This window comes from Oncorhynchus tshawytscha, linkage group LG27 (genome assembly GCF_018296145.1).
Source record: "Oncorhynchus tshawytscha isolate Ot180627B linkage group LG27, Otsh_v2.0, whole genome shotgun sequence".
Lineage (NCBI taxonomy): Eukaryota > Metazoa > Chordata > Actinopteri > Salmoniformes > Salmonidae > Oncorhynchus > Oncorhynchus tshawytscha.
This window is the reverse complement of record NC_056455.1, coordinates 18,292,319-18,319,670: the sequence shown is the minus strand read 5'-3', so window position 1 is coordinate 18,319,670 and position 27,352 is coordinate 18,292,319. Positions and strand designations below refer to the sequence as shown.

General features: G+C 44.2%; 1 protein-coding gene across 1 annotated transcript in view; it reads right to left on the bottom strand.

Annotated features, from left to right (window-relative positions):
* LOC112258896 (voltage-dependent calcium channel gamma-2 subunit-like) overlaps positions 1-27,352 on the bottom strand; it is a 79,783-nt gene that overhangs the window by 42,014 nt on the left and 10,417 nt on the right. The gene's annotated exons all lie outside the window — the stretch shown is intronic.

Below are 27,352 nucleotides of genomic sequence, written 5' to 3'. Positions count from 1 at the left end.
TATGCATTATATATACAAAAGTATGTGGACACACCTTCAAATGATTGGATTCTGCTATCGAGCACACAGCCATGTAATCTCTGTAGACAAACATTGGCAGTAGAATGGCCTTACTGAAGAGCTCAGTGATTTCCAACATGGCACCATCATAGGACGCCACCTTTCCATCAAGTCAGTTCGTCAAATTCCTGCCCTGCTAGAGCTGTCAACTGCATGTGTTGTTATTGTGAAGTGAAAAAGTCTCGGAGCAACAACGGCTCATCCGCGAAATGGTAGGCCACACAAGCTCACAGAACAGGACTGCTGAGTGCTGAAACGCGTAGCGCGTAAAAATCGTCCAGTGGAAAGCCTTCCCAGAAGAGTGGAGAATGTTATAGCAGCAAAGGGGGGACCAACTACATACTAAGGCCCATGATTTTGGAATGAGATGTTCGTCGAGCAGGTGTCCACATACTTTTGGACATGTAGTGTAAATAAACTAGACAGCACATCGTTGGCGCTCAGTAGTTATCTGTTTGGAGCAGTGTGATGTGAAATGACAAGAAAATCACATCAAAAGTAAAGTGAAAAGCAGACACTTAGTTTGAATATGTATCCAAATTGATCGAGTGATTTGTGAGTTTTTATTCTACTCAGTCATGAGCCACGTTAATGATCTGTTTAGATTTGTGTGCTTAGAGTTGTGAAACATGAGCCACGTTGATGATCTGTTTAGATTTGTGTGCTTAGAGTTGTGAAACATGAGCCACGTTGATGATCTGTTTAGATTTGTGTGCTTAGAGTTGTGAAACATGAGCCACGCTGATGATCTGTTTAGATTTGTGTGCTTGGAGTTGTGAAACATGAGCCATGTTGATGATCTGTTTAGATTTGTGTGCTTAGAGTTGTGAAACATGAGCCACGTTGATGATCTGTTTAGATTTGTGTGCTTAGAGTTGTGAAACATGAGCCACGTTGATGATCTGTTTAGATTTGTGTGCTTGGAGTTGTGAAACATGAGCCACGCTGATGATCTGTTTAGATTTGTGTGCTTGGAGTTGTGAAACATGAGCCACGTTGATGATCTGTTTAGATTTGTGTGCTTGGAGTTGTGAAACATGAGCCACGTTGATGATCTGTTTAGATTTGTGTGCTTGGAGTTGTGAAACACGAGCAACGCTGATGATCTGTTTAGATTTGTGTGCTTAGAGTTGTGAAAATGTAGCACATACAAAGTGATAAAAAGCCTGTAATGTATAAGACTTTCTTCTGCAAGACGCACATTAACCAAGGTGTTCACAGCCCCGTCATGTTAACACACAAAGGCAATTTCATTTAATAAACAGCTGGTAACAGAACCCAATCTACAAGGCAGATTGTTCGCTGTGCTACAGAGGTGATAAAGCTGTGGCCGAGGCTCATGTACTCTCATGAAAACCTAAGCGATTTGACCCCTCGGCCACCCTTTGCTATGATTTACATTATCGCTGTGGAAGTGAGCTCATGCTATCGGTGTAAAATCTGCACAGTGAGCACAGCGAGGCAGTGGCTGAGCATCATAAATTCACCCTTAAAACAGCTGGCCATTGATCTTAGGACGTGCCGTACTCTTATCTAAATCAATTGGATTTCCAACCAACATTAATAAGAGTGTGAACACTTCAGGATAGATCTGGGCGGGGGGGTTACTTTTACTAGAGACTATAAAAGATCACAAATCAAAGGCGGTCGATGCAGCTGTTTCACTAGATTATAAAGATGACTGTATGAGCACTGACCCACAGAGAGAGAAAGCGAAAGAGAGAGAGGGAGACTGATAGAGAGCTGGGGGCATGTGAAGATGGGAGAAGTATGGAAGGGACAGGTTAAAGAAAGAGAGGGAGGATTAAAGAGAGTGAGAGGGAGAGAGAGAGAGGGAGAGAGTGAAAGAGAGACGGAGAGAGGGAGGGAGGGAGAGAGAGAGTGAAGTGAAGAAGGGAGAAGTATGTGAAGATGGGAGAAGTATGGAAGGGATGGGTTAAAGAAAGAGAGGGAGGATTAAAGAGAGAGAGAGAGGGAGAGAGTGAAAGTGAGAGGGAGAGAGGGAGGGAGAGAGAAAGAGAGAGAAAGGGAGGGAGACATAGTGAGAGAGAGAGAGGGGGAAGAGAGAGAGAGAGGGGAAGAGAGAGAGAGAGAGATGGGGAAAAACAAGGGGAGAGAGGGAAACGCAGAAATAGAGCGAGAGGGGGGTGAAAGAGAGAGAGAGAAAGGAGGGGAGAATTGAAAGAGATTGAGAGTGAAAAAGAGTGAGACAGCCAGAAAGCAGGAAGTCAACCATTCCTTTGACGTTTGATGTGGTTGATACCTTTCCAATGACTCCATTCCAGACATTATTATGAGCCGTCCTCCCCTCAGCAGCCTCCACTGGTGTGTCATCATGGGAGACTTCCTGCCCCCTGAATCCCCCTGATTACTGAACTGATGATGACATCACTACGATCACACTGCCTGCCACCACTATGTGAGTGGGACAAACACAGATTGATGTCAGAGTGTGTTTTGCCAACTAAGTCGTCCTCAATGTGGACTTGGGCTATGTGAATGTTTATTTCTCCTCTGTGTGCTCCTGTGTAATTGCATAGGATGTGTGTGTGTGTGTGTGTCCATGAGCATCTCCATTGACTCAGTGCAGGAGAAGAACACAGCAGTAGAGTGAGTCACTGCGCTGGGACTCCTGGGTTCAGTACACTCTCCTGCTTCACACATTTCAGCACTGCTGTCAGGGATGGATGCTACCCAAATACACACACACACACACACACACACACACACACACACACACACACACACACACACACACACACACACACACACACACACACACACACACACACACACACACACACACACACACACACACACACACACACACGGTACCTAACTCAACCTATACACCTACAAAATGATAAAATAACAAACTATTACCACCATTCACACACAAATACTCTCCCATCCAACTGCAAGGTGCAGCTAGACAGGGTTGATAACTGAGATCTTGCTCCAGACTCAACTCTCCAGAGCCTACTTGTCTTGTCTGCCAGTATACTCTAGGAAGCCTCCATTCTCCCACTTGCCTCGTCTCCTCAGTTAGGCTTCTGCCAGCAACAGCACCAGTGACATATCCGGTTATCCCCACGCTGCACACAGAGCCAAGCCCGGCCAAGCCAAGCCACGCCATTCAGCTGACGGAGCTATTGGTGCAGAACACAGTGTTGATTTGTTGTAGCTGTTGATGCTGTTACTGTAGACCTCTTTAGGTTGGTTGCCAGAAAGATCATTGGGTGACACTGGGACCCACACGGCTGAGAAAGCACTTCACTTCATGCGCTGATTCATAGGGGTTAAATGTGGAAGACACATTCTGGTTGAATGCATTCAGTTGCTGAACTGACTAGGTATCCCCTTTCCCTTTCCCTATGTAGGCCAATATACTGTATAGTAAAACAGGGCTGAGCTCACATGTAGAGTGACTGGCTTTAGAAAGGATGGCGTATGCCATGTTATTTCTCTGGGAGTGAGGACAACAGTAATACAGTGTAATACAGTACATTTGTAATACGATGCATTTTGCAGGAATAAGGAATCTATTCCTAAAACACATAATTTCTGTATAGCAGAAACTTCGGCCAATATTAGCTTCAGCACGTTTAATATGAAATGAGAAAATGTATCACAAAAGTAACATTCTAGACCGAGTAGGCAGTGAATCCTTCATGTCCGTGAGGGGTGGTGTTTGGTATTCTCTCCTTCACTAATAAGTCATCATCAATTACATCGTATTGAAGAGATCTCATAAAGACATGGATGGCTGCCAACAGCTTGAGAGGGTGAAAGAAAACTGTTAACTGTGTATAATAAAAGGCCTGTATGCCATACCTTCAACATGAGCAATTACTCTCTATCCATCATGCATGCATTACACACAAACACACACAAACAGTCATGTATGCAAGCACGTATGCTACCGGTGCGAGGAGGCTACATTGTTTTCAGAATAGCACAAAGCTAAATGAATCACTGTTGAGACCTGTTGTCTTCTATACATCACTCATATGTCTCTCATAAATCATACCTCATATATATATACCTCGATCCACATACTGTATGTATATGATTCAAATAGATACATGTTACAAGCATGAGGCATTATAAACATATACATCTGTTGGTCTTCTTCACTCTCCTTCTCTCTCCCACTCTTTCTGTCTCTCTTTCCTGCTTTCTCCTCTTTCTGCACAGATATGATATGAATCTTTCCCTCTTTTTTAATCTTAAATCCCCTTCCCCCTCTCTCAAATGGCCTCTCTACCTCCCCATTCCTCTCCCCTTCCCCTCTTTCTCCCCCTCTCAGAAGTGTCTGGTAAAAGATCACTCCCACCAACACAGTGAGAGAGAGAAGCGAAGCATTTCCCCAGGCGAAATAAGTACTTGTGGTTTTGAGTGGAGTGAGAACTGGCAGATGGGGAACCTGTTCTGAACGGTGGCTTAAGGTCTAGCTGGGGAAATGTCGTGCAGATTTCTCAAGGCTTATGTCTTGAGAGGTGTTCTCTGTACGTGAGACATCTACACACTGTGGTGGTGGAGACAGTACCACCGCTTCAAGCACCAACCCCAAGTCACTAGGCTATGTGCAGGGTAAATGTTATGGAAAAAAGATTACGTTGGACCAAAATCCTGTCGGAAAAGCCTGGATTTGGACATAGCTGAGGGTGATATCCAAATGGTTCTAGGTTACTCCCCTGTCACCCAAGCACTAAATATTGTACATAAATTATGTTTTATTTTTATTGTACATAAATTCTGTGTTTTTTTAAGCATTAAAGGGGCAATCTGCAGTTGTTACATACAGTTTTGAACTGTTAAATTATAATTTTTCTCAATTACCTACAAGGATTCTTTGGAACTATGTTGTCTGTTTTGAAAACACACTCAACCATACTTATCTTTGGAGTCCAAACATTCGTTCGCTTTTAAATCCCAGTAGATCAATAGATTTTCTTTGCAGTCACTGAATCATGACACAACTATCAAAAGGTGCAGAATGTACTGTATGTTACACCAAACAGTTTCATACACATCAAATATGATTCCTGATCAAGGAGAAAATGGAAACTAAGCACGTGTGCAGGATTTATTCACTACTGGTATCATCACAATCCAATTCCATGTATTCAATACATATTCTTGTAGACTTTCCTTCAGCAAGCAGAAACACAATCCCCATTAGTGAATACAGTGGAGGAACACAACTGATATGAATGTATAGGCCTCAGTCCACACCAAAGCAAAGCTCTGTAATGGAAGGTCACAATGTCGGAGAGAGATGATTTAGGAGGAACCCAAAGTTACTTAGAAGTAACTCAACTTCATTCTCTGCATCTCTGCAATGTTGTAAAAAATCCTATAAATTAGGCAGCCCCCGTTGCCTAGATCTTTCCTATAGTGGACCTGTTGCAGGCATACTACTGTTAAAGACATGTACATTTTCGTGTAGTAGTATTTACTGATTGCCCGGAAACAGTGAACACATTTCCAACCTTTTCTTTTCTGATGAAAAAACGTGTGGATATTCTGTGAACAAAGCACTTTATAGTGAATGTCAGATTCTTTGATGAATTCATTGATGACTGTATGGCTTCAGAACATATGTTATGGCTGGATGGTCAGTCTTGCAACCATAGCTCTGTCTATCAGCTTGATAGTGGTTATGTTTCCCAAGCCACATTCCTCAGTTGTTTACCAAGACAAGTGGCGGGGTGGCGCTTCGTTATTGTTTGAACTTTGGAAAAATACCAAGTACAGTGTTACACCAGCAGCTGTTTAGATCAGTGTCAAAGGATCATGTGTGTGTGTGTGTGTGTGTGTGTGTGTGTGTGTGTGTGGTTGCGTGTGTGTGTGTGGTTGCATGCACACGCGGTGACATGTGCTTACCTGTATGCAGGCAAGTGTATCTGTCTATGCGCAGTACATTCCAGTGTGTCTAAGTACTTAATACCCTGGCGTCAAAAAAGAAAGATTTAAATCGAAGTCTCATTGAATTTAAATAATTCCATCAAAATTCCCTTGCTCCTTAAAATTGCATTCCTCAGCAACACTTGTGCAGTTTGGAAGATAAGGTTATTCAGTGTAGATAACAAAGTCTTTGCAGGAGGAAAAATGGAGCACTATAGAGTCATGCTAAAATAGCTATTCTATCAGGTGAATTCAGGTACGTCTCTACATATTTAATTAATGGTGAGTGATGGTAAAGACTGTCAGGCAGCTACATAGACATTGAATTGTTAAACAGTTTTCAGCAATGAGCAATATTATATTCAATACAGTAGCTAATTCAAATAGCAAAAATGTGTGCTACCTCTAATGTTTCTATAATGGCACTTGGCGAGACCCAGATGCAGACACATGAGGCAGATGGTTTGAGTCTCTGATATTTATTAAAATACAAGGGACAGGCAATAGGCAGGTCGAGGACAGGAAGAAGTTCATTAACCAGTTCAGAGTCCGAAAGGTACAGGGGATGCAGGCAGGCTCGAGGTCAGGGCAGGCTGAATGGTCAGGCAGGTGGGCTCAGTGTCAGGGCAGGCAGAACAAGTCGGAACAGGGAGGGCAAGAAAACAGAGACTAGGAAATCCAGAAGCATGGCAAAACACGCTGGTAGTCTTGACAAGATGAACTAGCAACAGACAAACAGAGAACACATATATAAATACACTGGGTATAATGGGGAAGATGGGTGACACCTGGAAAGGGGGTGGAGACAAGCACAAAGACAGGTGAAACAGATCAGGGTGTGACAGTTTCATTGAAATACCTTCTGTACCTTGTTATTAACTTAGCCTTGACAAGTCTGGACCCTGATGGTCAAATTCACTGACATAAGGGTGTGTGTGTTTGTTCACATGTGTATGTGTGTGTGGTCCAAAAACCCCTCAATTCTCTATCTCTCTAAACGACACATTCTCTCTCACTGGCTCATCCCCTCCCCCTATCTCACGGACTGCCTAAGGCACAATGATTAATTTGTGGCTATTGATTTCTCTTTCTGAGCTGAAAGTATGTGATTGAGAGAGAGAGAGAGAGAGAGAGAGAGAGAGTGGGAGAGAGTGAGAGAGAGAGAGAGAGCACGTGTGAGAGCGACAGAGAGAATGAGAGAAAATGTGGGTGTGTGTAAGACAGAGAAAGAGTGTGTGTTTGTGTGTGTGAGAGAGAGTGAGGGACAGAGAGAGTGTGTGAGAGAGAGAAGAATACATCCAGTATTCAGTGTAGTGCTTCTCTGCAGTTCTTTTTTTCTGATCTTTAATGTAGGAAAAAAAGCCAATGGTTGCAGCTTGGATGCGTCAAACCACCTCCTCTCTCTCTCTCTCTCTCTCTCTCTCTCTCTCTCCTCTCTCCTCTCTCTGGCAATTGGCAATTCACTGAGTGTCCACATGTCATCTTCTGCCCTGCTGCAGCGGAAGGGGGAGCGAGGGATGGGGAGTAGGGAGGGAGGGTTAGGGCGGGCAAGACGGCGGGGTGGGTGGAGGAGGATATTAATCTATTTCCCTGTTTTATTACATCTATGTAAATGTCCCTTTGCTTTTTTCCCCTTTCTCTTTTCTTTTGCCGCTTTGCCTTCAACCGAATCCCCCAAAAGTCAGTATGAATCTTTTACAGGGGAATATAATATCTTAATTGGCTGTAATACAGTGTTTCATTCCACCTATCAGTGTCTCTGTTCCTCTTTCTGCGCTGACAGTGTTGCTATGAACCCATATGACACTGTCTTCTCATCAAAATGTAGCTTGGCAGAGGGAAGCAGGAGCCATATGACCTGTTCTCTTGTTATATTCTCCTCCATGGCAAAATTCCCCTAAAAATACAAAGGTACGAGCGAAGGTGCTTGTGTAAAGCTTCCCAGTCGAAACAGTTTGTGCATATATTATGACGAAATGTTGTGATATTTTTGTTTGTTTTGGTGTTTGGCAGTTTTTCGCGCACACATTTTTTTCTTGAGGCAAATCGAAGTTTGGTAAATGAAGTCTACACCGCTTCGTCAGTGATTGGTCGACAGTACTACTCATAGGGGATTCTTCAAGGAAGTGTTTGTTGTCATTTATCGAGAAATGACTAGTTTTCATGCAAATGTTTTCACTTGAGAAATACTGCACCAAACATCTTAGTTAGATAGCACGACTAAAGCCTTGTTCACACTGCAGGCCTTAATGCTCAAATCAGTATTTATTTATTTAAAAAAATTACCTCCTTTTTCTCCCCAATTTCGATCTTGTCTCATTGCTGCAACTCCCCAACGCTCATGGGAGGAGAAGGTCGAGTCATGTGTCTTACGAAACATGACCAGCCAAACCGCGCTTCTTAACACCCACCCGCCTAACCCGGAAGCTATCCACACCAATGTGTCGGAGGAAACACCGTTCAACTGACGACCTAGGTCAGGCCTGCCTGCCACAAGAAGTCTCTAGAGCTCGATGAGTCAAGTAAAGCCCCCCCTGGCAAACCACGCTTCTTAACAACCCCCCACTTAACCCGGAAGCCAGCCGCACCAATGTGTCGGAGGAAACACTGTTCAACTGACAACCGAGGTCAGCCTGCAGGCGCCCGGCCCGCCACAAGGAGTCGCTAGAGCGCGATGAGCCAAGGAAACAATTAACAAGCTAGTTAGCTACCACATGTTCTTGTAAAACTGTCAACAGAGTTGCTAGCAAGCATCAAGATATGCCAAATAACTGTCAAATATATCAGATTTAACCACTGTGCTTCTACACCTGCATTGCTTGCTGTTTGGGGTTTTAGGCTGGGTTTCTGTACAGCATTTTGAGATATCAGCTGATGTAAGAAGGGCTATATAAATGGATCCTCTCTAGCTCTTTCAGATTGGATGGGGAGCATTGCTGCAAAGAGATTTTCAGGTCTCTCCAGAGATGTTGGATCAGGTTCAAGTCCAGGCTCTGGCTGGGCCACTCAAGGACATTCAGAAACTTGTCCTGAAGCCACTCCTATGTTTTCTTGGCTGTGTGCTTAGGGTTGTTGTCCTGTTGGAAGGTGAAACTCCACCCCAGTCTGAGGTCCTGAGCTCTCTGGAGCAGGTTTTCATCGAGGATCTCTCTTTCCCTCGATCCTGATTACTCTCCCAGTCCTGTCGCAGAAAAACATCCCCACAGCATGATGCTGCCACCACCATGCTTCACCATAGGGATGACATTCAGGGCAAAGAGTTCAATCTTGGTTTCATCAGACCAGAGAATCTTGTTCCTCGTGGTCTGAGAGTCCTCTAGGTGCCTTTTGGCAAACACCAAGCAGCTGTCATGTGCCTTTTACTGAGGAGTGGCTTCCGTCTGGCCACTCTACCATAAAGGCCTGATTGGTGGAGTGCTGTCGAGATGGTTGTCCTTCTGAAAGGTACTCCCATCTCCACAGCGGAACTCTGGAGCTCTGTCAGACTGACCTTCGGGTTCTTGGTCACATCCCCAGATTGCTCAGTTTGGCTGGCGGCCAGCTCTAGGAAGAGGCTTGGTGGTTCCAAACTTCTTCCATTTAATAATTATGGAGGCCACTGTGTTCTTGGGCACCTTCAATGCTGCAGGAATATTTTGGTACCCTTCCCCAGATCTGTGCCTCGACACAATCCTGTCTCGGAGCTCTAAGGACCATTCCTTTGACCTCATGGCACTGAACATCTCAAGGATGATCAATGGAAACAGGATGCACCTGAGCTCAATTTCAAGTCTCATAGAAAAGGTTCTGAATACTTATATAAAAATCAGGTATTTCTGTTTTTTTTTCTCACTTTGTCATTATGGGGTATTGTGTGTAGATTGATGAGGAATTTAAAAAATGTATATTTTAGAAAAAGGTTGTAACTTAACAAAATGTGAAAAAATCCAAGGTATCTGAACACTTTCCGAATGCACTGTATATGGAGTTGTTTTAATAAGGTTATACCAAGGATCATTTAGCTATTTGATTTTTGTTTCAAATATTTTTTTATTGAACACACACAAGAATGGTGTGTAGGTATAAAAGACAAGTATACAATTCTTATCTAAACATAAAAGAGCAGACAGGTACAACAAGACCCAGAGTTCTGGGTACAAAACAAAAAATACAAAACACGACATACAGAACAAGGACATGTAGAAAGAAAGAGGGTAGATGCCCCCCCACTTATTTCCCCCTTATCCCCCCTCCCAACTGCTCGAATGGCAGGGCCAGCACATGCTGCCCAAAGGTAGATTAAAATATTACAATTGAGAGTGAGTTAATAAGTACAAATTCACAGGAGAGGAAAGGCTGCCAGATTTGATCAAATGTTGATAATTTATTGTTCAGAATATATCTAATTCTTTCTAAGTGTACAGTGTTTGCCAATTCACTGAGCCATAATTTGGTAGAGGGCGCTTCCCTCCTTTTCCAAAACAACAAGATTCGTTTTTTTGCCGAAATGAGACTGTAAGAGATTAATTGTTTTTGGGGGTTGGTTAATCCGTTTAGGGAATCAGACATTCCCAGGATCATCAGAAGCTGGTCTGGGTCTATTGAAGTCTCCAAAACTTCAGAGAGGATCCCAAAAGATCCACACCAATAACCATGCAAGCTAGAGCATAGGGCAAAGCAGTGGAGTAGTGTACCCTGCGCAGCCTGACATTTATCACACATAGGGGATGTATCAGGAAATATCCTATGCAGTTTAGTTTTGGAATAGAGTAATCTGTGTAATACCTTGAATTGTATGAGACGATGTCTGGAATTAATGGAGCATGTGTGGATATACTCCAAGCTCTCTTCCCAGTCTGCCACCAAAATGTCAGTCCCTAGTTCTTCCTCCCATTTTGCCTTGATGGCATCTGTAGAACGTGTGCTAACAGATGCACATGAGGTGTGGGAGAAGGGACTGTTCTAGCAGATGAGGTGTGGGAGAAGGGACTGTTCTGGCAGATGAGGTGTGAGAGAAGGGACTTTTTTCTAACATAGGGAGGTGTTTTCTAACATAGTCTCTAATTTGTAGGTATCTGAAAAAAATACTTCTGGGAAGATTATAAGTTTCCCTCAGCAACTCAAAGGAAGCAAAGGTCCCCTCTATGTATAAATCCCCTATGGTACTTATCCCCAGCTCTCCCCATCGCTCAAAGGTGTTATCAAGGTTAGAAGGGGCAAAGGAGGGATTCCTGGCGACAGGGAGCATGAATGACATTGGTCTAAGCTCAAAGTGGACTTTAATTTGCTTCCAGATTTGGACTGTGCTATGTATAATAGGATTGTTACAATAAAGTGACATCTCCAGATTGGCAGGCGACAGAATCAGAGCACCAATAGAGAAGGGGTGACACTCCTCACGCTCCATAGTAAGCCAGCTGGATGACGGAGGTGTGTCATCCAGCAGAAACATAACAACGCGGAGGTTAGCGGCCCAGTAATAAAATATAACATTTGGGAGAGACAATCCTCCTTCCATCTTGGATTTACAGAGGTGTTTTTTACCTATCCTGTGTGTTTTATAATCCCAGATGAAAGGATTGATAATTGAGTCCAGTTGTTTATGAGAGGATTTAGGTATGAATACTGGAATGTTCTGGTATAGGTAGAGCAGTTGTGGGAGGAAGACCATTTTAATGGCATTAATTCTTCCGAGCAGAGAAATTGGGAGAGTTCTCCAAAATTGTATGTTTGCCTTGAGTTTTTGCATCAGAGAGGGGAAATTCTCTTGAAATAGTAAGGAGTATTGTTTGGTAACTACAATTCCTAGGTAGGTAAATTTTTTTGAAGATAATTGGGAGATGTTCTAGCCAGGAGGTGTTTTGCAACCGTATGGGCATTAATTCACTCTTGTTCCAATTTATTCTGTATCCCGAGAAGGTACCAAACAAATTGATCACATCAAGAATAGCTGGAATACTAGCCTGGGGTTCTGTTACACAGAGGAGGATGTCATCTGCGTATAGGGAAATCTTATTTAGAGTATCTTTAGTATTATAGCTGTGTATTGCTGTATGAGACCTAATCGCCCGAGCGAGAGGTTCGATAATTAGGGCCAAGAGCATAGGCGACAGCGCACAACCCTGCCTTGTCCCTCTGTAAAGGTTAAATCGGGGCGACAATGATTGGTTAGTGAGTATTCTCGCACAGGGGTTCCTATATAAAAGCTGGATCCAATTTATGAACCCATCTCCAATATTACATTTCTGTAGGACCTTAAATAGATAGGGCCACTCAACTTGGTCAAAGGCCTTTTCGGCATCAAGAGATATAACGGCAAGGTCCACGTTGGGTAACCTCTGAGAATACATAATGTTGAAGAGGCGCCTGAGATTGAAGAATGAGTTTCTGTTAGGGATAAAGCCGGACTGGTCCGAATGGACCAATTTGCCAATTAAAGTGCTAAACCTGTTAGCCAGAGTTTTTGCTGAAAATCTTTTGGTCTGTATTGAGGAGAGATATTGGTCTATATGACCCTACCTCTTCCGGATCTTTACCCTTCACTATAACTGTAATGAATGCTTCATCCAAAGTAGATGGGAGAGCTCCATCCTCATTGGCCTGAACCAACATTTTGTGCAGGTAGGGAGAGAGCATGTTACTGAATGTTTTATAGAATTCACCAGGGTATCCATCTGGGCCCGGGGTCTTGCCACTCTTTAGAGATGTAATTGTTTCTCTAATTTCTTCAAGGGATATTTCCTTATTCAGGAAGTTAGAATCGTCCTGGTTCAGGGCAGGAGGATTACAGTCCTCCAAAAAGTTTTGCATAAATAAGGGGTTTAGGATCCGCTTTAGATGTATATAGAGTCTCATAAAACTGACGGAATCTGTCATTGATGTCTTTGGGGGAAGAGAGTAATTCCCCAGATGCAGATTTAACTTTGTGAATCATTCGGTCACTCACATTTTTTCGAAGTTGTCTGGCGAGTAATTTGTGTGGTTTGTCACCAAACTCAAAATATTTTTGCTTGGCATAGAGAAAAGATTTAGCAATTTTAGCTGAGAGAATCTGATTATATTCAAATTTTAAAGAGGTACTTTTTTAATGTTTCTCCATAGATGGATGGCTACCATTCTCCCTATCCAGTAAGTGAATTTGTCCCTCCAGTTCTTCCAGTTTTCCTCTGTTTTGCCTACTTCTGGCAGTCTGAAAGGAGATGATACAGCCTCTCAGATAAGCCTTCAGTGTTTCCCACAATAATGCTGGGGAAATCTCTGTGTTGTCGTTGGTATCAAAGAAAAATATAATTTGGTCTTTAAGATGTTCACAGAATGTTGGTTCTGTGAGGAGCTGAGGATTCAACCTCCAGACCCTCTCGTTTGGTACAATGTCACCCAATCTCAGGGAGAAGGTGAGTGGTCTGTGGTCCGAGATTATAATATCATGATACCTCACATTACAGGTATAGGGGAGTAGTTTAGCATCAACCAAAAAGTAGTCAATTCGAGTGTAAACATTGTGAACATGAGAGTAAAAGGAGTATTCCCTACCCGTAGGGTTAGCAATCCTCCATATATCAAATAAGTTCAAATTTTTTATGTAGGTATTCAAGAATTCGCTTAAATAGGAGGTAGGGGTTCGCCGGGTAGAGGATCTATCCAAATATTGGTCTAGCACACAGTTAAGGTCCCCTCCAATGACCAGGTTAGTATGGGAGATATCTGGAATCAGGGCAAGGACTCTTTTGAAAAAAGAGGGGTTATCAATGTTTGGCCAAAGGATATTTAGTAGAGTTACTGAAGTAGAGTGGATTTCTCCTCTTACGATCACATAGCAACCCTCTTTATCCGCAATAGTGGTGTTATGTAGAAAGGGAATTCCTTTCCGTACCAGAATCGCTGTGCCTCTCGTTTTGGAAGAGAAGTTAGAGTGATACACTTGCTCCACCCACCTACAATTCAGTATTTTATGAGAGTTATTTTTCAGATGTGTTTCTTGCAAAAATATAATGACAGACGAGAGTGCTTTCAAGTGGGCTAGGACTCCTCCTAACTAGGACTTCTCCTAACATATGAACTGAGGAGGCTCCCGCGAATAAAGTGTCCAATTAGCATCTAATAAACCTAAACATAATAAGTTGCAACTTAAACATATTGCGCACTTAAGCGTCATCCTGGGTCAATCCCTGAGATAAGCAAGAGATAGCCTCACAAGATTACATTGCTAAACAATGCCGGTCTAAACATAAACCATCCGCAACCGACATAGACAGCAGTACCTTTACATATTGTGGGTCAGGAGATCGGAACAAGGATTTTGCTAAATTAAAACGTACCCCCCAATCAAAAAAGAAAAGAAATGAAAAGATATATATATTTCTTTCTTTTTTTAAGATAAAAAAAAAATATATATATTTTTATATATATATATATATATATACATATATATATATATATATATATATATATATATATATATATATATATATATATACATATACATACATTCATATATACACACACACACACACACACACACACACACACACACACACACACACACACACACACACACACACACACACACACACACACACACACACACACACACACACATATATATATACACATATACACACCCACATACATATACACCCACACAAAAACATGCATATATAAAAATATATATTTAAAAAATATATATACAGTATATATGTATATACACACGTACATCCATATGCATCCAGATGCACATATACACATACACACATACAAACATTCATACCCCAGAATAACGATCTACACTGATTTAAAAATATTCACATACATAATACTAAAATGCTAAGAGAAAATAATAATAAAGTACTAATAATAATTATATGTACTCACACCTACACAGACACAAGCACTACAGAGGGCTGGTGGGAATCTAGTCGGGAGAGCGGCCTACTGCTAGACAAAGGCAGAACGGCACAAAACATCAACTTGCTAACCAGGTGTCTGCGTCTGCCCCTTCTCAACCATCACCCCTAGTCCCCTGCAAGCAATAAATAAATGGTATGGTAATAAGAATAATGTAAGAATTGAAAAATAAATAACGAAACAAAATAAAAATGGGGGAAATGGGCCAAAATGACGTGCATAGTATATCCATCCGAAAGTGTCAATGATCAAACCTAGAAGGCCTCCCAAATAGGCTCTGAACACAGCCGGAATGAAAGTGAATTTAACGTTAAATGAGAGATCTGACCGCCATCCATTGGTTGGCTCAGCGTCTTACATGATCGGTAACCCTTGATGAGCCCGCTTAATACGGTTTCACCCGTTATGGTATAGTATGGATTTGAGTCCATGAGCAGACCCGAACGAACACACAATGACAAGGCACTCTAACCTGTATGGGGGATTGGTGTATATTCCCGGATAAACTTATCTGTGTCCATAACTGAGGAGAGACAAATCTTCTCACCGGAAGGTGGGGTAATTCTTAGTCCTGCAGGGAAGAGCAAGGCTGGGCGAAGATGGAGTTTGTAGAGTTTGGTCATGACATCTCTGTAGTCGGCGCGGTGCTTTCCCACATCGGGCACATAATCCTCATAGACACGGAATGGATGCCCTTTATGTGACAGGTTGCCCCTCATTCGAGCTTCCCGCAGGATAAGATCCTTGGTCTTGAAACTGTGACAACAGATGATTACTGGGCGAGGACGTTGGCCCGGTCCAGGCACTGGGACAAGGGAGCGATGTGCACGGTCCAGCTGGGGATCCGAATCCAAAACATCCGATCCCATTGCATCCTTCAATAGCTTGGCGAAGAAGTCGATGGGGCGAGAGCCCGCCTCCACCCCCTCTGCCAGACCAATCACACTAAGGTTATTACGTCTGGATCGGCCCTTCAGGTCAACCACTTTCACAGAAAGCCTCTGCACACTATCCTGCAATGACGTGCATAGCTTCTCTAACTCGTCGATCCTACCAGCGTTGAATTCAGAAGCCTTCTCAAGGTCCACAATACTCTGGCCCTGCGAAGCGACCGTTCGAATGATGCTCTCGATTTTGGTGTCCAGTTCAGCAATAGTAGCCTTAATTAAGATCCTTACTGATATTAGCCCATACAAATGCATTGAATAACAGATTTACTCCATGGAACAACAGATAGTCCCCCCCAAAAATTCAAGGCAGTTTGTTCTGAAGTGTCTGTCCTATATCTGAGATATATAAGAAATATAATGACCATCATTTTTGTATTTTTTTGTATTTAACCCCTCATTTTTAGCAGCAAACCGTCTCCATATACAGTATACTGTTCTTCTATTAATGTTTCCAACCGATACCGGGGGCATTCAGACAAGTCTTGTGAGGCCTGTGGGCGCCCTAGAGCAAAACAACCAACATGTATGTGTTTGTGAGAGTCTCACCTTTCCACTGTAGACACATATGACAATGGCTAACTTGGTTACAGGGTTGCCGTAGGATGTCATTCCTACACAGATATAGTGAGCCAGTGAGATATTCAGTCAATTGTATAAGTGATACTGACATTGTCAGTAGCAGACACTGAGGCCGACAGTAATACAGTGTTGTGTTGTGTTCTGAGCCTTTGTCTGCCATCTGCCGCGGAGCTCTCCAACAGGTGGTATGAGGCGTACTGAGGGGAAACAAAATATAAAAGCCAGGCTCCTTACAGCCCATCATCGCAACTTAGCTTCATTTTGATACAATATGTTCATTTTTGACTTGTGCAACCCCATGAGACCAGCAAGTCTGGGGTATGGTGGTTACAGCACCATGAGACCAGCAAGTCTGGGGTATGGTGGTTACAGCACCCTGAGACGAGCAGGTCTGGGGTATGGTGGTTACAGCACCATGAGACCAGCAGGTCTGGGGTATGGTGGTTACAGCACCATGAGACCAGCAAGTCTGGGGTATGGTGGTTACAGCACCATGAGACCAGCAGGTCTGGGGTATGGTATTTACAGCACCATGAGACCAGCAGGTCTGGGGTATGGTGGTTACAGCAACATGAGACCAGCAGGTCTGGGGTATGGTGGTTACAGCACCATGAGACCAGCAGGTCTGGGGTATGGTGGTTACAGCACCATGAGACCAGCAGGTCTGGGGTATGGTGGTTACAGCAACATGAGACCAGCAGGTCTGGGGTATGGTGGTTACAGCACCATGAGACCAGCAGGTCTGGGGTATGGTGGTTACAGCACCATGAGACGAGCAGGTCTGGTGTATGGTGGTTACAGCAACATGAGACCAGCAGGTCTGGGGTATGGTGGTTACAGCACCATGAGACCAGCAGGTCTGGGGTATGGTGGTTACAGCACCATGAGACCAGCAGGTCTGGGGTATGGTGGTTACAGCACCATGAGACCAGCAGGTCTGGGGTATGGTGGTTACAGCACCATGAGACCAGCAGGTCTGGTGTATGGTGGTTACAGCAACATGAGACCAGCAGGTCTGGGGTATGGTGGTTACAGCACCATGAGACCAGCAGGTCTGGGGTATGGTGGTTACAGCACCATGAGACCAGCAGGTCTCGGTTATGGTGGTTACAGCACCATGAGACCAGCAGGTCTGGGGTATGGTGGTTACAGCACCATGAGACCAGCAGGTCTGGGGTATGGTGGTTACAGCACCATGAGACCAGCAGGTCTGGGGTATGGTGGTAACAGCACCATGAGACCAGCAGGTCTGGGGTATGGTGGTTACAGCACCATGAGACCAGCAGGTCTGGGGTATGGTGGTTACAGCACCATGAGACCAGCAGGTCTGGGGTATGGTGGTTACAGCACCATGAGACCAGCAGGTCTGGGGTATGGTGGTTACAGCACCATGAGACCAGCAGGTCTGGGGTATGGTGGTTACAGCACCATGAGACCAGCAGGTCTGGGGTATGGTGGTTACAGCACCATGAGACCAGCAGGTCTGGGGTATGGTGGTTACAGCACCATGAGACCAGCAAGTCTGGGGTATGGTGGTTACAGCACCATGAGACCAGCAGGTCTGGGGTATGGTGGTTACAGCACCTTTAGGCTGGTTCAAGCACAGGCTGCTGTATTTCTCCCTCTCTGTATGCATGTGTTTGTCAGGTATGCGTGTCAGTAAGAGTAGCGGTGCACACTAGCTGTGATAGAGAATAATTCCTTCCTGACCCTGGTTGTGAATGTGTGTGTGTGTGTTATGGCACAGGAGCAGTCCATGTGCATGCTGTTGTGAACTCATGAGAGACTCCTGTCCTGGAAAACGATCTGAGAGAGCAAAGGAAAGCCACGCTGCTCGCCATTAAACATTCATACTGTTCCTTAGTGCACACAGGCAATGAGCACACACACACACACACACACACACACACACACACACACACACACACACACACACACACACACACACACACACACACACACACACACACACACACACACACACACACACACACACACACACAGAAAGGAGTGGGACAGAAGGGGTTAAACATGATGGGCTGGACAGGAAGTGTTGCATCATCTTCCTCTGTGATTTAGCAGAGCCTTATCCCCAGCTACATCAGTACGTAGCACCTTCATTTTGACAAACTCCCTGATTCGACCTGATCTGGAGATTACCGTAGCATTGTCTTTCATCTTCAGGAAAATCAGATGCGTTGTCAGCATTTTGGCTAAGGCTGTGGCTGAGCTTCAGAGTCAGAACACATACATTATCCCTCCATAGACATGAATAATCGAGTGTCAGCCATACCTGGACACCAGGTTTACATCATTTCCTGTAGAGAACATATTCCATCATCAGCCTTCAGATTAACCCCCGACTCACTCCGTCACTGCTAAAGCTACAGTTCACAGGTAAGATGAAAGTTGGGACAGATTCATTCTGAAATAACATTGAGTGTAACTTACACAAAGTTTGTGTAGGTTAAAATGGGATGGCTTTAATAATGTTTTTCTGTTTAAAAATAAATATTTGGATTGCATAACTATAAATATATATCTTTTTTTACCAATGATGAAATGTTCAGCAGTCTCCCTTTGACCTTGTCAACATCATTACTCCCACTCAAGTCAGCCGGTGACATCACCACCTTCCATTTTTTTTCTTAGCTTGGAGCAGTTTCTGATGGTCTCATTTGACAGATAGAGTCTCATTACAAGTGTTTGTTTTCCCAACAGCACCATTTGCTGTGACAGTGGGGTCTGCCAGCTCTGTCGGCTACAGTAAAAACTCACTCTGGGGTGTAGTTAACAGGACCATCTGAACAGCCCCACGCACACACATGCACGAGCACACACACACACACACGCACGCACGCACGCACACACACACACACACACACACACACACACACACACACACACACACACACACACACACACACACACACACACACACACACACACACACACACACACACACACACACACACACACACACACACACACACACACACACACACACACACACACACACACACACAGTGGCCAGTCCCGTCTTTGGAGATTGACACACAGTCAAAGCACAGTATGGCCTCTGCAGGCCCCCATACAATCAAGACCACCAACATCCCCTTAAAGGAGGTAAGGCACAGAAGACCTTCAGTCAGTGTGCTGTGAGAAAGATTTCCATTTGCCTTTGCAACCTCAAATGTTACTTGTCAATAACATTGTCAAAATGTGACATTACTCTCTCTGACCCGGGTCGATAGACAATGAAAAAAGAAACAAGGGGCTCAGGTGAGTACAACAAAATCATGACTCTATCTGTCTGCCCTGCAGTCAGGACTCAACTCTTTAGCTGTGCAGAAATCCAATACCCTCAAAACTCTGGACATCTCATATTACAACTCTGTCTAGATCCATTGTATTGTTATACCTAAAACACATTGATTGCAGAGTATATGAAACTGGAGTTACGCTATCTACAGTAAATATACCTGGACCAGGCAGGGAGTGGAGCTGTCAGCACCTTTCCCACTAGGTGCTAAGAGGGTTCTACAGAGGTGGGAATATCTCATTCTCCTCTCCACAGCAACACTGAGAGACTGTTTTGCTAGGGCTGGAGTCGTAACCCCGTGAAGGACCGGGGCCTTGGTCTTACTGGATTCAGGTGCAGGTGCAGGCTCACCTCACACCCCATGCAGTATGGCAGGGTGTTGGGGAGCAGACAGAACTCTACCCACTCCCACTCTCCGGGATGATGCAGTGTGTTTGGGCTCCGCGCTGACACAAAGCAAATACGGTGTAATAGATGGCAAATGAACTGCGCTGTGGACTACACCAATTAATCAAAAGGCAGATTGCTGTAGTTTCTCCTCACTATCGCAGGAAAAAGGAGTGGATCTCACCTCCTTAAAATGAATGGATTGTATCTGAGGTTAATTATTATTTACTATTGGGTCTCTTTGGGAGATTTCCACTGCTTAAGGAAATGGCCGCTGATGTGGAACCAAGGTAAGAGACTACTGTGTTGTTAGGAGCAGTGAACTATTTATTTGTGCCTGTAACCATGCAATATCCTGCCAGGATACATTAATTTCTTTCAGTCTCATATCACTGTTTCTGGTGCCAGTGCATCACATGTATTTTCATCAAGTTTGTGTACTACAACAGTAACTGTAATCGCTACAATAACATCTATTGGCAGCCAGAGTCTAGTGACCCCTGTCTATTCAATAGTGTTACAGAGACTAGCCCAGGGTGTGACTGGCACAGGGTGTTACTGGCCCAGGGTGTGACTGGCACAGGGTATGACTGGTACAGGGTATGACTATTCCAGGGTATGACTATCCCAGGGTGTGATGACTGTCCCACGGTATAATGACTATCCCAGGGTATGACAGGCCCAGAGTATGACTGTCCCAGGGTATTACTGGCCCAGGGTATGACTAGCCCAGAGTATGTCCCAGGGTATGACTGTCCAAGGGTATGATGACTGGCCCAGGGTATGACAGGCCCAGGGTATGACTGTCCCAGGGTATGACAACGCTGGGGTGTGGCCCAGGGTATGACTGTCCAAGGGTATGATGACTGTCCCAGGGTATGACTGGCCCAGAGTATGACTTCCCAGGGTATGACTGGCCCAGGGTATGGCCCAGGGTATGACTGTCCAAGGGTATGATGACTGGCCCAGGGTTTGATGACTGGCCCAGGGTATGACTGGCCCAGCTGCCCAGCCCATGTGCACTACTGATTTGTTCCCTGGCCATGCAAGATAAAGATAGACTCCCCCTCACCACAACTGACTGCAGCTAAGAAATAACATGTGTAAATGAAGGCGAGAGCCACACACATACGCACACACACACACACACACACACACACACACACACACACACACACACACACACACACACACACACACACACACACACACACACACACACACACACACACACACACACACACACACACACACACACACACAAGTTTCAGTGACTGGAGAGGACTGATGTAATTATCATGTGGTGACCCGGACGCTGTCCCCTCTTTGACACGTGTCCTTTTTCTAATTTCTAATTTACTGGCCCTCTCGTTTAGTGGAGCAGGGGGACTCCTACACGCTGAGTGGGCAGGTGGGCAGGCAGGTGGGCAGGCAGGTGGGCAGGCAGGCAGGCAGGCAGGCAGGTGGGCAGGCAGGCAGGCAGGCAGGCAGGCGGGCAGGCGGGCAGGCAGGCGGGCAGGCAGGCAGGCAGGCGGGCAGGCAGGCGGGCAGGCAGGCGGGCAGGCAGGCAGGCGGGCAGGTAGGCAGGCAGGCAGGCGGGCAGGCAGGCAGGCGGGCAGGCAGGCAGGTGGGCAGGCAGGCAGGCGGGCAGGCAGGCAGGCAGGCGGGCAGGCGGGCAGGCAGGCGGGCAGGCAGGCAGGCAGGCAGGCGGGCAGGCAGGCAGGTGGGCAGGCAGGCAGGTGGGCAGGCAGGCGGGCAGGCAGGTGGCCGTGCAGGAGGGCGGCTTTAATGGGACAGGGCTACCAAAGTTTAAGCACGTCTCCCATCGATCAAAGCCATCGTGCCATTAATCATACCCTAAACCAATTCCTATGGCATCTCCCCCTCCATAGCCCATCACAAAACACGGGCACATGGAGGAGATGGAGATGAGGATTATGTTGCTTCACACCCCTGCCAAGCCAGGAGAGGCCTTCTCTGGCAGGTACAGTTAGCTAAGTGTGGGGGAGGCGAGATTCAGAATAGCATGGAGACTCCTACATACCACACACCTCCACTATACTGGAGCATAGCATGAAAATGAGAAAACCAGATAGGAAAGTGATATAACCTTCACTGTACTAAAGCATGTTATAACATCAGAAAGGAGGGGCTTTGTGATTGACCTACACATGACCAAAACACTGCAACAGCATTTAAGACTGTACTGAACCATAATCACTCCCACTATTCACTCTCTCTCCAATAAGAGGAAACCCCAAGGCAATGGACAGTACATTATAAAGGAGTAGAACTACAGTGCATGGCCATCTCCACAGTGGGACAATGACATACAGACTGACACCACAGACACTGCACTACTGTAATGAAGGTGATTGAGTCTCACACAGCCCCATCTAGTAATGACTGTACTGTAATAATCAGGCCTTAGTGGCCAATATAAAACAGTCCAGACCAGTAGTGTCTGTCTGCAGTCCCAGCAGAGCTACTGTAGCCACAGCGGCAGACAGGTCCGAGCAAAATGAATCACATCTATCTATGGGCTCTGGGAGAGGTGACAGTGCAATAGAGCCCAGTCACTTAGATAGCAGCTGAGAGGAGGGATGTGACTGGGGCAGATGTCATTTCACAACCCTCCGAGTGTGGATAGCCAGTCCAATGAAACACTAAGGGAGGATTTGTCCATGAACCCCTATTGCCCCTATCTCAACAAGTGGTTGAAGACCAGACCACTCTGAATTGCCACGGATATAGTACTCTGTATTCAACTTGATATGGCCATCCAGTACACTGGTGTGCGTGGCTACGCTTGGGTTCCTTGATGGCAGATATGCGGGCATGTTATCCTGTTCATGCATTTGGGTGTACAGTGGAGCCGTGTCATAATACAGCCTAATGCCACTTTAGGGTCGGGTCATTAGCCTGGGTGGGCCTGTGCCAGCCGGTGTAATCCTTATCTGATTGGACTATGAGACTAATCCTGCTCTGGAGCACTGGCACTGCCCAGCCCAACAATCTCTGCACTATCTCTCATTCTGGGTCTCTCTCTTACACACACACACACACACACACACACACACACACACACACACACACACACACACACACACACACACACACACACACACACACACACACACACACACACACACACACACACACACACACATACACACACACACATACACGCCGGATATATACACATGCATGTACGCACACGCGTGTGTAAACATTCACACGCACACCCCCACACACACAGACACACACACAAACGTGTACACACACACAAACAAGTGCTCAGGCTCAAACCCACATACACCAACAAAAACATACACATGGAGAAAACACTAGAAGATTACTCCCACCTGGTCAAAACGCTACACCCACTTACTCATGCAGAAAACCATAAGATACCGTGCCTGTACACACACACTGGTATAGTCTCAAGATGATTGACAGGAAGGAACCGAGGGAGGCCACACGAACAAGTCCTGGAGTTTGGTCATTCATTTCCTCAATCATCCTACATGCATTCTCTTCAGCACCAGTCCATTTCCACAACTGAGAAACCAGGAAAGGGTACAGAGTGGGTGGATTTCAAGTTTTTTTCATGCAGAGGGTAAAGCTGCCCCCATATATTTTCATTCATATGGCATCACAAAGCATTGGACTACTCTTCCAAACGGCATTGAGGCGAACAAAGCACATGTTTTCCCTCTATTGCTGATAGTCCTTCATGGGAAACGGCTCTGCCAGTGAACCCCGAGGCAGGGGGTGAATTATTGGTCTTACTGAAGAAAACCACTCATACAACAGGTGATACGGGGAAAGGGGGGGAAACACAGCCACCAAAGTAGCCCTCTTTTGTCAAAGGATTTTCCCATCTTCTTTTGCACCTCCTGCCCGCCCCCCCCTCCTCCCTTCCTCCGTTTCTCCTACTATAGCCGAGGCAGAGAGGGGCGCTGTAATGAAGATGAATGGGGCAGATTAGCGTGGAGCGAGGAGTAGCGGTGTGCTATACCTGGCTGTGAGGAGAGGGGGCCATTCCGACTGACGTGGATGCTCCGGTAGGCAGTCGCCCAGCCCAGACAGAATGGAGCAGTGTTCCCCCCTCCCTCTTGGGCTCAATCCATTAGCACCACACATGTTTACCGTATGCTTAACACACACAGAACATAGCCCCAGACAAATCCCACTACCTCATCCCCTTTGTATGGCTCTGCCTCAGTATAACAATAATACACAGACTAGTTTGCAAAGGCTTCCAAAGCATAGGCCACTATAACTTCCAGTATACCTGCCAGTATAAATGCTAGTATAACTGTTCGTATAACTGCTAGTATAACTGCCAGTATACCTGCCAGCCAGTATAACTGCCAGTATAACAGCCAGCATAACTGCCAGTATAACTGCCAGTATAATTGCTAATATAACTGCCAGTATAATTGCTAATATAACTGCCAGTAAAACAGCTAGTATAACAGCTACTATAACAGCTAGTATAACTGCTAGTATAACTGGTAGTATTACTGGTAATATAACTGCCAGTACAACTGCCAGTATAACAGCTAGTATAACTGGCAGTGTGACTGCTAGTATAACAGCTAGTATATCTGCTAGTATAACTGACAGTATAACAGCTAGTATAACTGCCAGTATAAGAGCTAGTATAACTGCTAGTATAACAGCTAGTATTACTGCCAGTATAACAGCTAGTATAACTGCCAGTATAACAGCTAGTATAACTGAAAGTATAACTGACAGTATAACAGCCAGTATAACCGACAGTATAACAGCAAGTATAACAGCTAGTATAACTGGTAGTATAACTGCTAGTATAACAGTGAGTACATCTTCTAGTATAACAGCTAGTATAACAGCTAGTATATCTGCTAGTATAACTACCAGTATAACAGCTAGTATAACAGCAACTATAACTGTCAGTATAACTGCTAGTATATCTGCTAGTATAACTACCAGTATAACAGCTAGTATAACAGCAACTATAACTGACAGTATAACTGCTAGTAAACTGCTAGTATAACTGACAGTATAACAGCTAGTGCAACTGCTAGCATTACAGATTGTATATCTGCTAGTATAACTGCTTGTATAACAGCTAGTATACCTGCTAGTATAACTGACAGTATAACAGCTAGTAAAACTGACAGTATAACACCTAGTATAACTGACAGTATAACAGCTAGTATAACTAACAGTATAACAGCTAGTATAACTGCTAGTATAACAGCTAGTATATCTGCTAGAATAACTGCTCGTATAACTGCCAGTATAACTGCAAGTATAACAGCCAGTATAACTGACAGTATAACAGCTAGTATAACTGCGAGTATAACTGACAGTATAACTGCCAGTATAACTGCAAGTATAACAGCTAGTATAACTGCCAGTATAACAGCTAGTATAACTGCGAGTATAACTGACAGTACAACTGCCAGTATAACAGCTAGTATAACTGCCAGTATTACAGATAGTATAACTGACAGTATGACAGCTAGAATAACTGCTAGTATAACTGCCAGTATAACTGCAAGTATAACAGCCAGTATAACTGACAGTATAACAGCTAGTATAACTGCTAGTATAACTGACAGTATAACAGCCAGTATAACTGCAAGTAAAACAGCTAGTATAACTGCTAGTATAACAGCTAGTATACCTGCTAGTATAACTGCCAGTATAACTGCCAGTATAACAGCTAGTAAAACTGACAGTATAACAGCTAGTATAACTGCCAGTATAACAGCTAGTAAAACTGACAGTATAACAGCTAGTATAACTGCTAATATAACAGCTAGTATATCTGCTAGTATAACTGCCAGTACAACTGCCAGTATAACAGCTAGTATAACTGCCAGTATTACAGATAGTATAACTGACAGCATAATAGCTAGAATAACTGCTAGTATAACTGCCAGCATAACTGCTAGTATAACGGACAATATAACAGCTAGTATAACTGCTAGTATAACACCTAGTATAACTGCCAGTATAATTGCTAATATAACTGCCAGTATAATTGCTAATATAACTGCCAGTAAAACAGCTAGTATAACAGCTACTATAACTGCTAGTATAACAGCTAGTATAACTGCCAGTACAACTGATGGTATAACAGCTAGTATAACTGCTAGTATAACTGGTAGTATAACTGGTAATATAACTGCCAGTACAACTGCCAGTATAACAGCCAGTATAACTGGCAGTGTGACTGCTAGTATAAATGCTAGTATATATGCTAGTATAACTGACAGTATAACAGCTAGTATAACTAACAGTATAACAGCTAGTATAACTGCCAGTATAACTGCTAGTATAACTGCCAGTATAACTGCAAGTATAACACCCAGTACAACTGACAGTATAACAGCTAGTATAACTGCTAGTATAACTGACAGTATAACAGCTAGTATAACTGCAAGTAAAACAGCTAGTATAACTGCTAGTATAACAGCTAGTATACCTGCTAGTATAACTGACAATACAACTGCCAGTATAACAGCTAGTATAACTGCCAGTATTACAGATAGTATAACTGACAGTATAACAGCTAGAATAACTGCTAGTATAACTGCCAGCATAACTGCTAGTATAACGGACAGTATAACAGCTAGTATAACAGCTAGTATAACTGCTATTATAACACCTAGTATAACTGCCAGTATATTTGCTAATGTAACTGCCAGTACAATTGCTAATATAACTGCCAGTAAAACAGCTAGTATAACAGCTACAATAACTGCTAGTATACCAGCTAGCATAACTGCCAGTACAACTGATGGTATAACAGCTAGTATAACTGCTAGTATAACTGGTAGTATAACTGGTAATATAACTGCCAGTACAACTGCCAGTATAACAGCTAGTATAACTGGCAGTGTGACTGCTAGTATAACAGCTAGTATATCTGCTAGTATAACTGACAGTATAACAGCTAGTATAACTGCCAGTATAAGAGCTAGTATAACTGCTTGTATAACATCTAGTATTACTGCCAGTATAACAGCTAGTATAACTGCCAGTATAACAGCTAGTATAACTGAAAGTATAACTGACAGTATAACAGCCAGTATAACTGACAGTATAACAGCTCGTATAACAGCTAGTATAACTGGTAGTATAACTGCTAGTATAACAGTGAGTACATATTCTAGTATAACAGCTAGTATGACAGCTAGAATAACTGCTAGTATAACTGCCAGTATAACTGCAAGTATAACAGCCAGTATAACTGACAGTA